Here is a 14,110-nt window from a genome sequence, read left to right as displayed (position 1 = left end):
GAAATACCACCGCAGTGGCAGTTTCTTTCTTCAGGAAAGAAAGAAATGCACTATATATCTGTCACAGGTTAAAATTGTAATAGAGCTACTATATATTTGGAGAATGTAGACAGATTAATTTGGAATTGCCCCAAGGCTAGTATACTTACCACATATGTCACACCATTTTTGATATATGGTGTTGATTAACACCCAGATGCCTTGAGATGCAGGCAGTGCGGAGTTTGAGGTAAGGCAGAGCTTGACATCTATGTCCCTGCCATGAGCTTCAGTTTTGGAGTGATAGGTTAAAATTCAAGCAATTAAGGCACACTGAGAGCTAAGTATGTATCAGGTATAGTGGGAATGCAGAAATGGCTAAGACACAAGCCCCTGTGTTCAAGGGGCTTAAACATAGCAGGAAAAATGAGTCCTCTGGTGATGATGATAGCCATGATGATGACAATAGCTACCTTTAACAAGTGCTTACTATTTGCCCACGACTGTGTTTAGTGTTGTACAGGCATTATCTCATTTACACCCTCTAAGGACCCTATGAGGTATGTACTATTATGTCCATTTTTTAGAACCAGAAACAGAGGCTCAGAGCCAATAAGCAATAGGACCAGAGTCACACAGTCAAGAATCACACTCAGGTTTCCCTGAGCCTGAGTCATCTTGTTTTAACCACTGTGACATAAATAACTGAACCACAACACAAAGGGAAAGTAAGATGCAATATGTGTGTAAAATCTGGATGAGATCTCCAAAGGTCAACCAGTTCAAGTATTCCTCAAACTGGAGGGACTGGGAAGAGATGGAGGCCAACTAGAGATTCTAAAATCAAAGAGTGCCAGATGGCAGTGATATGATGAGGACGTCAGCGCTGTGCTCTGAGAATCAATGCAGGGAACAAAGCAAGCTAGCTTTTCTGACATCATGTTCCCAGTGCCCTCTCCAGGTCATCTTCTTCCCACCAACAAGGATACTGGAATCCACATACTCTGGAACACTGGCTGATGTCAACACTGTCTGAAAAACAAAACTTCAGCTTTGAATTTGGCAAACAAGACCTTCCACCTCACTTATATCTATTCTTTGAGCATTTTTTTTTATTAAGCAACTATAGGCAAAGCACTGTGCTAGGCAACTGTAAGGACTATAGAGATGCATTAGACATGGCCCCTATACTTAGATTATTTTCTAAGGCAGGGATCAACACACTTTTTTCTGTAATGACACACATGGTAAATATTACAGGCTTTGCTGGACATATAGTGTCTATCACAGCTACTCAACCCTGCTATTGTGGTGTGAAATTAGACATAGACAACACATAAATGAGCCAATAGAACTTTATTTACAGAAATAGACAATGAGCTGGATCATACCTCTGGGCCAGAGTTTACTGACTCCTACTCTGAGGCATGGTTCTTAACCTTGGCTGCACATTGAAATCACCTGGAAAGCTTTAAAAACTGATGATGTCTGGGTCTCACCCCCAGAGATTCTTGTTAAATTGGTCTGTCACAGAGCTTAGATCAGGACTCTTTAAAAGTTCCCAGGTTATTTTTATGTGCTTATAATATTAAGAACCACAGTTTTGAAGGCAAACAGACTTGTTATTAGCACTAGTACAAAGCATGGGCCAGAATAAAGGTGTGAATAGGTACCCTGGGAATGTAGAAAAATTAAGAATTGGTTAAATTGGGGACGTCAGGTTGGTCTTCCTGGAGGAGGTGGCATATGGCATAGCAACGGAAGTAAAGGACAATTCAGGGAACAGCAGAGTATTACTACCATTACTACCCTTAATCATGTGTCAAGTGCTTCTCTAGGTCCTTTATATTCATGAAGGCACCGAATCTTCACAAAAACTCTCTGAGGTAGGTATTGTTATTATTGTCATTTTGTGGAAGGGGAAACTAAGACCCAGAGTCATACAGTCATACAGCTGTGTAAATAATTGAACGGCCAAAGTGCTGGTGCAGATAGATACATATAGATGTGTGTGTGTCTGTGTGTGTGTGTGTGTGTGAAAAGTTGAAAACTAAATCAAGAGAACAATAAACAAAAAATACAAGATAGTTACTTCTTGCAGCAAGGAAGTACACAATGGAGTAACACAGATTAGGAGCACATCGGTAGATGTAAGTTAGTTGGTAATGTACTTTGTTCATTGGGTGGTAGATTAACAGGTGTGTTTATCATATTGGGTTCATAGATACATAAGTAAGGCCATTTGGGAGCCAGAGATAACAGTATATTATGAACCACGGAGGATAAATATTCCAACTGTGTACACTGATGTAAAAAGAGAGTGACAAGAAATAAAGGGAGAAAGGGATGACAAAAGAGACAAAAGATTGGAGAATTGGAAAGATTTAGAAGGTAGTTATTTAATTTACAATGCTCCTCACTCACCCGTGGCCCCTAACAACCCTGTACCAACTCTACTTGTCCTACACAGTCACCTCAAGAGTAGTAGTATCAGAGGATCATCTGGGTTTCATATTCTTGGGAGTCCCTTGTGCCTTTAGTAATTGGCTTTAACTCCTAGAGGCTTCAGATATGGGGCAAGGGGGAGAAGCAGGAGTGGGTCTCCCAGGCTGGTTGTATTAGCATGTACTTCCTCTTTCCTGCCACCATCATTAAGATAAGGTCCAGGAATGGTGGATAGCATTGTTATTTTCCATGGTATCCCACCTCTACCTTTCCCTTCCCCTTCTTTGCACTCGGCTTATCTTTTAAAAAATCACAGTTATCAGATTCCCTGTGGAGAAACAAAGGAGATATTGAGGAATTATCTTTTGTGTTAGAAACAATCCAACTATACTCTTTTAGTTATTTTAAAATTTACAATTAAATTCTTGTTGACTATAGTCACCCTGACATGCTATCAAATACTAGGCCTTAGTCATTCATTCTAATTATTTTTTGTGCGTATTAACCATTCTCATCTCCTCCACTAGCCCCCGACTACCCTTCCCAATCTCGTAAACATTCTTCTACTCTCTATGTTCATGGGTTTGATTTTTTTTAATTTTTAAATCTGTTAATTTAAAAAATGCTAAGTGTGTTTGTGTATGTGTGTGTGTGTGTGAGAGAGAGAGAGAGAGAGAGACAGAGAGACAGAGAGAGATAAAGAGAAAAAGAGAGAGACAGAGAGGCGGAGATAAACCAGGGAATAGAAAACACAAGATACAAAGGTATGGGGGATGCTGTGCTACAAGGGATAGGAACAAGAACGTTTTAAAAGAGAGAAAGAAAAGAAAGACAGGGAACTGTACAGTTACTATGGTGAAGAGTTTTCTGTCTGTTTTCCTTCTTTCTTTTTTTTTTTTTTTAAATTCTTGTTTCCATCTCCTTTAGCATAGCATCCCCCAGACCTCTCTATCTTGGATTTTCTATCCCCTGGCATATGTCCATCTCTCTCTTTCTCTCTCTCCACATTTTGTTTAACAGCAGAACATCTCCATTCTCCATATTTCCTTTCCTCTTCCCAGTCCCTAGCTTCTCTCATTCAAATTAAAGTGAATGGTAGCCCCTTCCCTTAGACTACTAATATGAGCTGGAAGAGTTGGAGCAGCCAGCCTAGGAACTACTTCGACTGGAATCTTTAGGTGGTTATATTTTAGCAACAGGCACACAAGTATGTATGTAGGTTTGTGTGTTGAAGCTATATTGTGGGTGGAGAGTGCTGGATGGATAGTGCTCTCTAGGTTTGGCTTATCACTAGGTGCAGAATGGTGGATCTGGAGACCATTCCAGGCCAAATTAGGCCATTGAACAGATTTCTCTGAGATATAGACAGTCAGTAAGCCAAAACAAAGGGCAAATTAATTCCCAAGGAAATTGTGGCAGAGCAAACCATTTTTATGGAGAGGTTTGGGCAGGTCAGCCAGTTCTGCAAGGGAAGCAGCTGGTAGAGAGGGAATACATGCAGCTACTCTTCATCAGCATAAAAGCCAGGCATGAAATTGACTGGGGTTTTTAATAAAGTTTATTTGACCCTGTAGCTTTAGCTCTCCCATTTAAGAAATCCACATGCATGTGCCCTAATTGAGTATTGATCATGCAAATTAGAGGATTATTATATTAGTCTAAAATTTTAATTGCTATAACAACCTCAACATTTTAGGGATTTAGCATAGTAAAATGTCTATTCCTCATTCACATCATACTCCAACGACGTGGTTGACAGGCAGCCTCCCACATGGTAACTCTGGTCTCCAATCTCCTGCAATCATTTTCTAGGGCCCTGGTATTTTTTACTCCACTTTCTGCATCCAAACCGGAGACCAAGGCAAGGAGGACCTCAGGGGAGATTTTATGGGTTCAACCTGGAAATCATGCACAACCCTTCCACTCACATTCCAAAGGCCAGAATGCAGTTACATGGCCCTAATTGCAATGCAGAATACTAAAGGGAAAAACATGGATGATGGTGGAAAATTAGCAAGTCTCTGTCACAGAGATATAATGCAGAGGCCTGCACATGTGTGTACATGTATGTGCATGTGTGTATTTTAAGCAGCAAGTTCACAATGACACAAAATGGAAGTGGGAGCCATAGAAAGTGTTAGTAATTGGAAGATTCAGGATTTTAAAAGAATAAATTTCACTGTGTACATTTAAGGCAAACAACACAAAGTTTTGAGATACATACAGATAGTAAAAAGGTTACTATAGTGAAACAAATTAGCCTATCCATCATCTCACATAGTTACCCATTATTATTATTATTTTGGCAAGAACAACTAAAATCTATTCATTTAACATAATTCTTAAATACAGTGCATTTTTTTTTTACCTATAGTCTTCAGGTTGTACAATAGATCTCTAGAGTTATTCATCCTATATATCTGCTACTTTGTATCCTCTGGCCTACACCTCCCTACTTCATCTTCAACCATACCCTAGTAACCACTGATTTGTTCCCTATCTCTGTATAGAGTTGTCCCTTAGTATCTGCGGGGGATATGTTCCAGGACCCCTATGGATAATAAAATCAACCAATCCTCAAATTCCTTATATAAAATGGTGTACTATTTGCATATAACCTATGCACAGCCTACTGTATACATTAAATCATCTCAAGATAACTTATGATATATAATACAATGTAAATGCTATGTAACTACTTGTTATACGATATTGTTTATTATTTGTAGTACTTTTTAGTATTTTTACTGTTGTATTTTCTGTTGTTTTTTTCCAAATATTTTAAAACTATGATTGCTCGAATTTGTGGATGTGGAAACTACAGATATGGAGTGACAACTGCATTTGATTTTTTTTAAGATTCCACATACAAATGAATAATGAATTATTTTTCTTTCTTTAGGGCCTTGGTACTTTTCTTTATATATTTAGGGTCTTATTTCACTTAGTATAATTTCCTCCAAGCTCATCCATATTATGGAAAATGACAAGATCTCATTCTTTTTTAGAGATGAACAATGTTCATTTTATAAATACACTGCAATTTCTTTATTCATCTGTCAATTGACATTTAGGTTGTTTCCATATCTTGGTGATATATTTGTCCCCATTCAAATCTCACATTGAATTTTAACCCCTAATGCTGGAGGTGGGGCCTGATGGAAGGCATTTGCATCATGGGGGTGGATCCCTCATGGTGTGGTGCTGTTTTTGTGATAGTGAGTTCCTGTGAGATCTGGTCATTTAAGAGTGTGTGGCACCTCCCTGCCTCCACTCCCTCTCTTGCACCTATTCTCACTATGTGATGTGCCTGCTTCCCCTTTGCCTTCTTCCATGACTGGAAACTTCCAGTGGCCTCCCCAGAAGCAGATGCCACTATGCTTTCTGTACAGGCTGCAGACCTTGAGCCAATTTCTCCCTTTTAGATGGGAGCATTTACCTAATGCCTGTACCCCCATGGTGTCTTGGAAGTAACTAACTTGCTTTTGATTTTACAGGATCCTAGGAAGAAAAGACTTGCCTTGTCTATAAAACTTTGGACTTGGACTTTTGGGTTAAGACTGAAATGAGTTAAGACTTTGGGGGACTGTTGGGAAGACATAATTGTGTTTTGAAATGTGAGAAAGACAAGATTTGGGAGGGGCCGGGGCAGAATGATGTAGTCTGGCACTGTGTTCCCATCCAAATTTCATCTTGAATTGTTATCCAAATTGTAATCTCCACGTTTTGGAGAATGGACCTCGTAGAAGGTGATTAGATCATGGGGGCAGTTTCATCATGCTGTTCTCATGATAGTGAGTGAGTTCTAAAGAGATTTAATGGGTTTTTTTTTCTGTCATCTTTGAGAACTGTCTATTCATGTTCTTAGCCCACTTTTGGATGGGATTGATTTTTTTTCTTACTGATGTGTTTGAGTTCATTGTAGATTTTGGATATTAGTCCTTTGTCAGATGTATATATTGTGAAGATTTTCTCCTACTCTATGGATTGTCTGTTTACTCTGCTGATTGTTCTATTTTGCTATGCAAAACCTCTTTAGTTTAATTAGGTCCTAACTATTTATCTTTGTTTTTATTGCATTTGCTTTTTGGTTCTTGGTCGTGAAATCCTTTTGTAAGCCAATGTCTAGAAGAATTTTTCCAGTGTTATCTTCTAGATTTTCATAGTTTCAGGCATTACGTTTAAGTCCTTAATCCATCTTGAGTTGATTTTTATATAAGATGAGAAATGAGGATCCAGTTTTATTCTCCTACATGTGGCTAGTCAATAATTCCAGCACCATTTGTGAAAAGGGTGTCCTTTCCCCACTTTATGTTTTTCTTTGCTTTATCAAAGATTAATTGGCTTTAAGTATTTGAGTTTATTTCTGGGTTCTCTATTCTATTCCACTGGTCTATGTGCCTATTTTTGCACCAGAATTATGCTGTTTGAGAGAATCTGGCCTTATAGTAGGGTTTGAAATCAGGTAGTGTGATGCCTCTAGATTTGTTTTTGTTTGTTTCTTTGTTTAGTCTTGCTGTGGCTATGCAGGCTCTTTTTTGGTTCCATATGAATTTTAGAATTGTTTTTTTCTAATGCTATGAGAAATGATGGTGGTATTTTGATGCGGATTGCATTGAATTTGTAGATTGTTTTTAACAATATGGTCATTTTCACAATATTGATTCTACCCATCCATAAGCATGGGATATGTTTCCATATGCTCATTGTTCATGTTTATAATTTCTTTCAGCAGTATTTTGTAGTTTTTCTTGTAGAGGTCTTTCGACTCTTGGTTAGGTATATTCCTAAGTTTTATTTTTGTTTTTTGTTTGTTTGTTTGTTTGCAGTTATTGTAAAAGCTGTTGAGTTCTTGATTTGATTCTCTACTTGGTTGCTGTTGGTGTATAGAAGAGCTACTGATTTGTATACATTCATCTTGTATCCGGAAACTTTGCTGAATTTTTTTTTTATCAGTTCTAGTAGCTATCTGTAGGAGTCCTGAGGGTTTTTACAGTCAATGATGATATCATCAGCAAATAGTGATAGTTTGACTTCCTTTTTACTGATTTGGGTGCCTTTATTTCTTTCTCTACACTGATTGCTGTGGCTAGGACTTCCAATAGGTGCTATGCTGAAGAGGAATGGTGAGAGTGGGCATCCTTTTCTTGTTCCAGTTCTCAGAGGAAATGCTTTCAACTTTTCCCCATTCAGTATTATGTTGGCTGTGGGTTTGTCATAGATGGCTTTTATTACATTGAGGTATGTCCCTTATATGCCAGTTTCACTGAGAGTTTTAATCATAAAGGGATGCTGGATTTTGTTGAATGTTTTTTCTACATCTATTAAGAAGATCCTGTGATTTTTTGTTGTTAATTCTGTATATGTGATGTATCACATTTATTAACTTGAGTATGTTAAACTATCCCTGCATCACTGCTATAAAACCCACTTGATCATGGTGGATTATCTTTTTGATATGCTGTTGGATAGTGACCTACTATTTTGTTAAGGATTTTAGCATCTATGTTCATCAAGGATATCGGTCTATAGTGTTATTTTTTGGTTGTGCCCTTTCCTGGTTTTCTGGGGAGGGTTTCTTCTTTCTCTATCTTATGGAATAGTGTCAAAAGGATTAGAACCAATTCTTCTTTGAATGTTTGGTAGAATTCTGCTGTGAATCTGTCTTTGAATTAACCCAATCTAACAAAGACAAAGAAAAAAGAATTAGAAAACATAAACAAAGCCTCCAAGAAGGCATGGATTATGTTACATAACCTAACCTAAGAATTACTGGTGTTCCTGAGGAAGAAGAGAAATATAAAATTTGGATTATTTGAGGGAATAATCAAGGAAGGCTTCTTTGGCCTTGCTAGAGATCTTGACATCCATATACAAGAAGCGCAAAGAACACCTGGGAAATTCATCAAAAAAAAATCATTGCCTAGGCACATTGTCATCAGGTTATCTAAAGTTAGGTGAAGGAAAAAATCTTAAGATCTGTGACATAAAGCATCAGGTAACCTGTTAAAAAAAATCAGATTAACAGCAGATTTATCAGTAGAAACCCTAAAAACTAGAAAGGTTTGGGGCACTATCTTCAGCCTCTTCAAACCAAATAATTATCAGCTAAGAATTTTGTATCCAGCAAAAGTAAGCATCATATATGAAGGAAAGATACAGTCTTTTTCAGATAAACAAATACTGAGAGAATTCACCACTACCAAGCCACTACTACAAGAACTGCTAAAAAGAGTTCTAAATCTAGGAACAAACCTGGAAACACATTAAAACAGACTCTTTAAAGTCTGAATCACACAGGACCTATAAAAGAAAACTACAATTTGAAAAGCAAAAAGAAAAAACGAAGAAAAACAAAGTACACAGGCAACAAACAGCTCAATGAGTGGAATGGTGTCTAACATCTCAATACTTACATTAAATGTAAATGTCCTAAATGTTTCAATTAATAGTTACAGAACTTTCAATTGGATAAGAACTCACCAACCAACTCTGCTGCCTTCAGGAGATTCACCTAACACATAAGGACTTACATAAACTTAAGTAAAGGGGTGGAGAAAGACATTTCATGCAAATGGACACCAAAAGCAAGCAGGCGTGGCTATTCTTATACTAGACCAAACAAATTTTAAAGCCAAAGCAGTTAAAGAAGAGACAGAGGAACATTATATAATGGTAAAAGGTCTTGTCCAACAGGAAAATATTATAATCCTAAACATATATGCACCTAACACTGGAGCTCCCAAGTTTATAAAACAATTACTAATAGACCTAGGAAATGAGATAGACAGCAATACAATAACAGTGGAGGAGTTCAATACTCCACTGACAGCACTAGAGAAGTCATCATGACAGAAAGTCAACAAAGAAACATACATTTAAACTATAACTTGGAACAGATGGACTTAACTGATAGATACAGAACATTTCATCCGAAAATCACAGAATACACATTCTATTCAACAGCACATGGAACTTTCTCTAAGATAGACCATATGATAGGCCATAAAACTTGCCTCAGTAAATTTAAGAAAATTGAAATTACATCAAGCACTCTCTCAGACCACAGTGGAATAAAACTGGAAATCATCTCCAAAAGGACCTCTCAAAACCATGCAAATACCTGGAATTTAAGTAACCTGCTCCTGAATAAGCATTAGGTCAAAAGCGAAATCAAGATGGAAATTTAAAAATTATTTGAGTTGAATCACAATAATAACACAATCTATCAAAACCTCTGGGATATAGCAAAGGCAGTGATAAGAGGAAAGTTCATGGCCCTAAATGCTTACATAAAAAAGACTGAAAGAGCACAAACTGACACTCTAAGGTCACACCTCAAGGAACTAGAGGAACAAAAACAAACCAAACCCAAACCCAGCAGAAGAAAGGAGATAACCAAGATCAGGGAAGACCTAAATAAAATTGAAACAAAAAAAAGTAATACAAAAGATAAATGAAACAATAACTGGTTCATTGAAAAGATAAATAAAATTGACAGACCATTGGCAAGATTCACCAAGAAAAGAAGAGAGAAAATTCAAATAACCTCACTAAGAAGTGAAACAGGAGATATTACAACTGACACCACTAAAATACAAAAGATCGTTCAAGGCTACTATGAACATCTTTACACACATAAACTAGAAAACCTAGAAGAGATGGATACATTCCTGAAAAGAAAAACCCTCTTAGCTTAAATTAGGAAGAATTAGATACCCAAAACAGGCTAATTGTTGAATAAGGTATAAGGAAGGGATCTAGTTTCAATTTTCTGCATGTGGATAGCCAGTTTTCTCAGCACCATTTATTAAATAGGGAATCCTTTCCCCACTGCATGTTTTTTTCAGGTTTGTCAAAGATCAGCTGGCTGTAGATGTGCAGTCTTATTTCTGAAATCTATATTCTGTTACATTGGTCTATGTGTCTGTTTTTGTATCAGTACCATGCTTTTATGGTTATTGTAGCCTTGTAGTATAGTTTTGAGTTGGGTAGCATGATGTTTCCAGCTTTGTTTTTTTTTCCAAAGGATTGTCTTGGCTATACGGGCCCCTTTCTGGTTCCATATGAATTTTAAAGTAGTATTTTTCTAATTCTGTGATGAATGCCAATGGTAGTTTAATGAGAATAGCATTGAATCTGTAAATTACTTTAGGCCATTTACACAATATTGATTGTTTCTATCCATGAGCATGGAGTGTTTTTCCATTTGTTTGATTTCTCTCTGATTTTATTGAACAGTGGCTTGTAGTTCTCCTTGAAGAGGTCCTTTGCATCCTTTGTTGTCTATATTCCTAGGTATTTTATTCTCTTTGTAGAAGTTGTGAATGGCAGTTCATCCATTATTTGGCTCTTTGCTTGTCTATTGTTGATGCATAGGAATGCTTGTGATTTTTTGCACATTGATTTTTTATCTTGAGACTTTGCTGAAGTTGCTTATCAGCTTAAGCTTTTGGGCTGAAATTATGGTGTTCTCTAGATATGGGATCATGTCATCTGCAAAAAGAGACAGTTCGACATCCTCTCTTCCTACTTGAATACGCTTTGTTTCTTTCTCTTGCCTAATTGCCCTGGTCAGGACTTCCAGTACTATGTTGAATAGGAGTGGTGAAGGAGAGTATCCTTGTCTTCTGCTGATTTTCAAGGATACCCTATTCTTAGTAATAAGAATTGTGAGTTCTGTGTTAGTATTATAGGAGGAAATTTTATGAAATTGATAATATTAAAATGTTATTTAGAAGGTGTTGTTAATATTGAAAATTTTAATATTGCTCTAAGTTGTGGCATATAGAATTATCTTCTAATAAAGACATGCTAAAATTTCCCATTGGGGACATAATGGCAACTGGCCTGAAGATGAAAAGATGCAGAATGTTATACAGTTTTATAACAAGGCATACAGGAAAAATATGATTTAGTAAAATGTCATAAATTTCAGCATGTACTCTAAAGAATTGAAAACAGATGTTCAAACGAAACCTCGTACGCAAATGTTCACACCAACACTCTTCGCCAGAATGAAGAATTGGAAACAACCCAAATGCTTTTAACCAATGGATGGATTTTTTTTAAGCTGTACATGCACACAATGAAATAGTATTCAACCTTAGAAAGGAATGTTAACCTCAAATACATTACACTAAGTGAAAGAAACCAAGACACCAAAGGCCACATATTGTGTGATTTCGCATATGTGAAATATCCTGAACAGGTAAATCCATAGAGACAGAAAACTGGTTAGAGGTTGCAAGGGACAGGGTGAAGGAGGAATGGAGAGGAACTGTTTAACGGTTATGGGATTTTCTTTTGGGATAATAAAAATGTTCTAGAAGTAGATAGTTGTGATTGTTGCATGACATTGTGAATGTTTTAAATGTCAGTGGTGGTAAATTTTATGTTATGTTATTTTACCACAATAAAAAGTCACATTTCTCACTTATATCTATAGGAAAACCTTCAAGAGATTTTCAATAGGATCTGACTGAACATTATGCTAAGTGAAATAATTCAGTCACAAATAGACAAATAGTGTATGATTCCACTTATATGAGGTATTTGAAGTAGTTAAATTTATAGAGACTGAAAGAAAGGTGATTGCCAGGGACTGAGGGGAGGAAAGAATGGGAGTTCTTGGTTAGTGGGTAGAAAGTTTTAGTTTTAATAAGATGAGTAAGTTCTGGACATCTGTTACATGACAATGGGAGTATAATTAACACTAGTGAACTATACACTTAAACATGGTTAAGTTGGAAAATTTTATGTTTTACTACAACTTAAAATTATATATACATATATAAAATAGGATGTGTTTCTTTTAATTTCTTATTTTTAATCTTCATGGGTACATAACGGATTACATATTTATGGGTTACACTGTAATTTGATACAGATAGATAATGCATAATAATCACATCAGGGTAAAAGGGTATCCATCCCCTCAAGTATTAATCTTTCCTTTGTGTTACAAACAATTCAATTGTACTCTTCTAATTATTTTTAAATATAGGCACCCTGTTGTGCTATCAAATACTAGATCTTATTCATTCTATTTTTTCATACCCATTAACCCTCCCCACTTTTCCCCATCATCCCTCTACCATATCCAGATGCTGGTAATAATCATTCTAGTCTCTATACACATGAGATAAACTGTTTTAAATTTTAGCTCCCACATATAAGTGAGAACATGAAAAGTTTGTCTTTCTGCCTGGCTTCTTTCATGTAACATAATGAACTCCTTTCATCCATATTGTTGCAAATGGCAGGATCTCCTTCTTTTTATGACTGAATGGTACTCCATTGTGTGTAAGTACCACATTTTCTTTTTTTTTTTTTTTTATGTTACTATGGTTTTATTTTATTTTTTATTTTTTTTATTGCATTTTAGGTTTTGGGGTACATGTGAAAAACATGCAAGGTAGTTGCATAGGTGCATACGTGGCAGTGTGATTTGCTGCCTTCCTCCCCTTCACCCATATCTGGCAATAACAAATGGTAGCAAGGATGTGAAGAAACAGGAACCCTCGTATATTGTGGATGGGAATTGTAAATTAGTACAGTAATTATGGAGAACAGTTTGGAGGTGCCTCAAAAAAAAATTGAGCTACCACATGATCCATGAATCTCACTGCTGGGTATATACCTGAAACAAAGGAAATCAATATATCAAAGAGCTATCTGCACTCCTCTTCATTGCAGCACTGTTTACAATAGCTAAGACTTGGAAGGAACCTAAATGCCCATCAAAAGATGCATGGATAAAGAAAATGGATCATGTGGTAGCTCAATTTTTTTTTGAGGCACCTCCAAACTGTTCTGCATAATTACTGTACTAATTTACAATTCCCATCCACAATATACGAGGGTTCCTGTTTCTTCACATCCTTGCTACCATTTGTTATTGCATGATTTTTAGTATAAGCCATTTTAACTGGGATGAGATTATATCTTATTGTAGTTTTGATTTGCATTTCTCTGATGATCAGTTATGTTGAGCACCTTTTCGTATGCCTGTTTGTCATTTGTATGTCTTCTTCTCAGAAATGCCTACTCGTATCTTTTGTTCATTTTTTGATCCAATTATTCTATTTTTTCCTGTGTAGTTGTTAGAGCTCCTTATATATTCTGGTTATTAGTCTCTTATCAGATGGATACTTTGTCAATATTTTCTCTCATTTTTCAGGCAACCAAGGCAAAAATGGACAAATGGGATCACATTAAGTTAAAATCTCCTGCACAGTAAAGAAAACAGTCAGCAAAGTCCTCCTCAATGTTTTCTTTTAGTAATTTTATAGTCTGAGGCCTTAGATTTAAGTCTTTAGTCCATTTTAGTTTGATTTCTGTATATGGTGAGAGATACAGATCTAGTTTCATTCTTCTGCATGTGGATATCCAAGATTTTCAGCACTATTTATTGCAGAGACTGACCTTTCGCTACTGTATGTTCTTGGCACCTTTGTTAAAAATGAGGTCACTGAAGTTGTATGGATTTGCTTCTGGGTTCTCTATTGCCTTCCATTGGTCCATATGTATGATTTTATGCTGGTACCATACTGTTTTGGTAACTATAACTCTGCAGTATAATTTGAAATCCGGTAATGTGATTCCTCCAGTTTTGTTCTTTATGCTCAAGACAGATTTGGTTATTTTTGGTCTTTTGTGGTTCCATAAAAATATGAGGATTATT

General features: G+C 36.4%; 1 protein-coding gene across 1 annotated transcript in view; it reads right to left on the bottom strand.

Moving 5' to 3' along the window:
• LHFPL1 (LHFPL tetraspan subfamily member 1) overlaps window positions 1-14,110 on the bottom strand; it is a 207,849-nt gene that overhangs the window by 36,644 nt on the left and 157,095 nt on the right. The gene's annotated exons all lie outside the window — the stretch shown is intronic.

This window comes from Aotus nancymaae, unplaced genomic scaffold (assembly GCF_030222135.1).
Source record: "Aotus nancymaae isolate 86718 unplaced genomic scaffold, 86718_ANA_hifiasm-v0.15.2.pri h1tg000004l, whole genome shotgun sequence".
Classification (NCBI taxonomy): Eukaryota; Metazoa; Chordata; class Mammalia; order Primates; family Aotidae; genus Aotus; species Aotus nancymaae.
The sequence above is the reverse complement of the archived record's forward strand: the minus strand, read 5'-3'. Positions and strand labels throughout refer to the sequence as shown.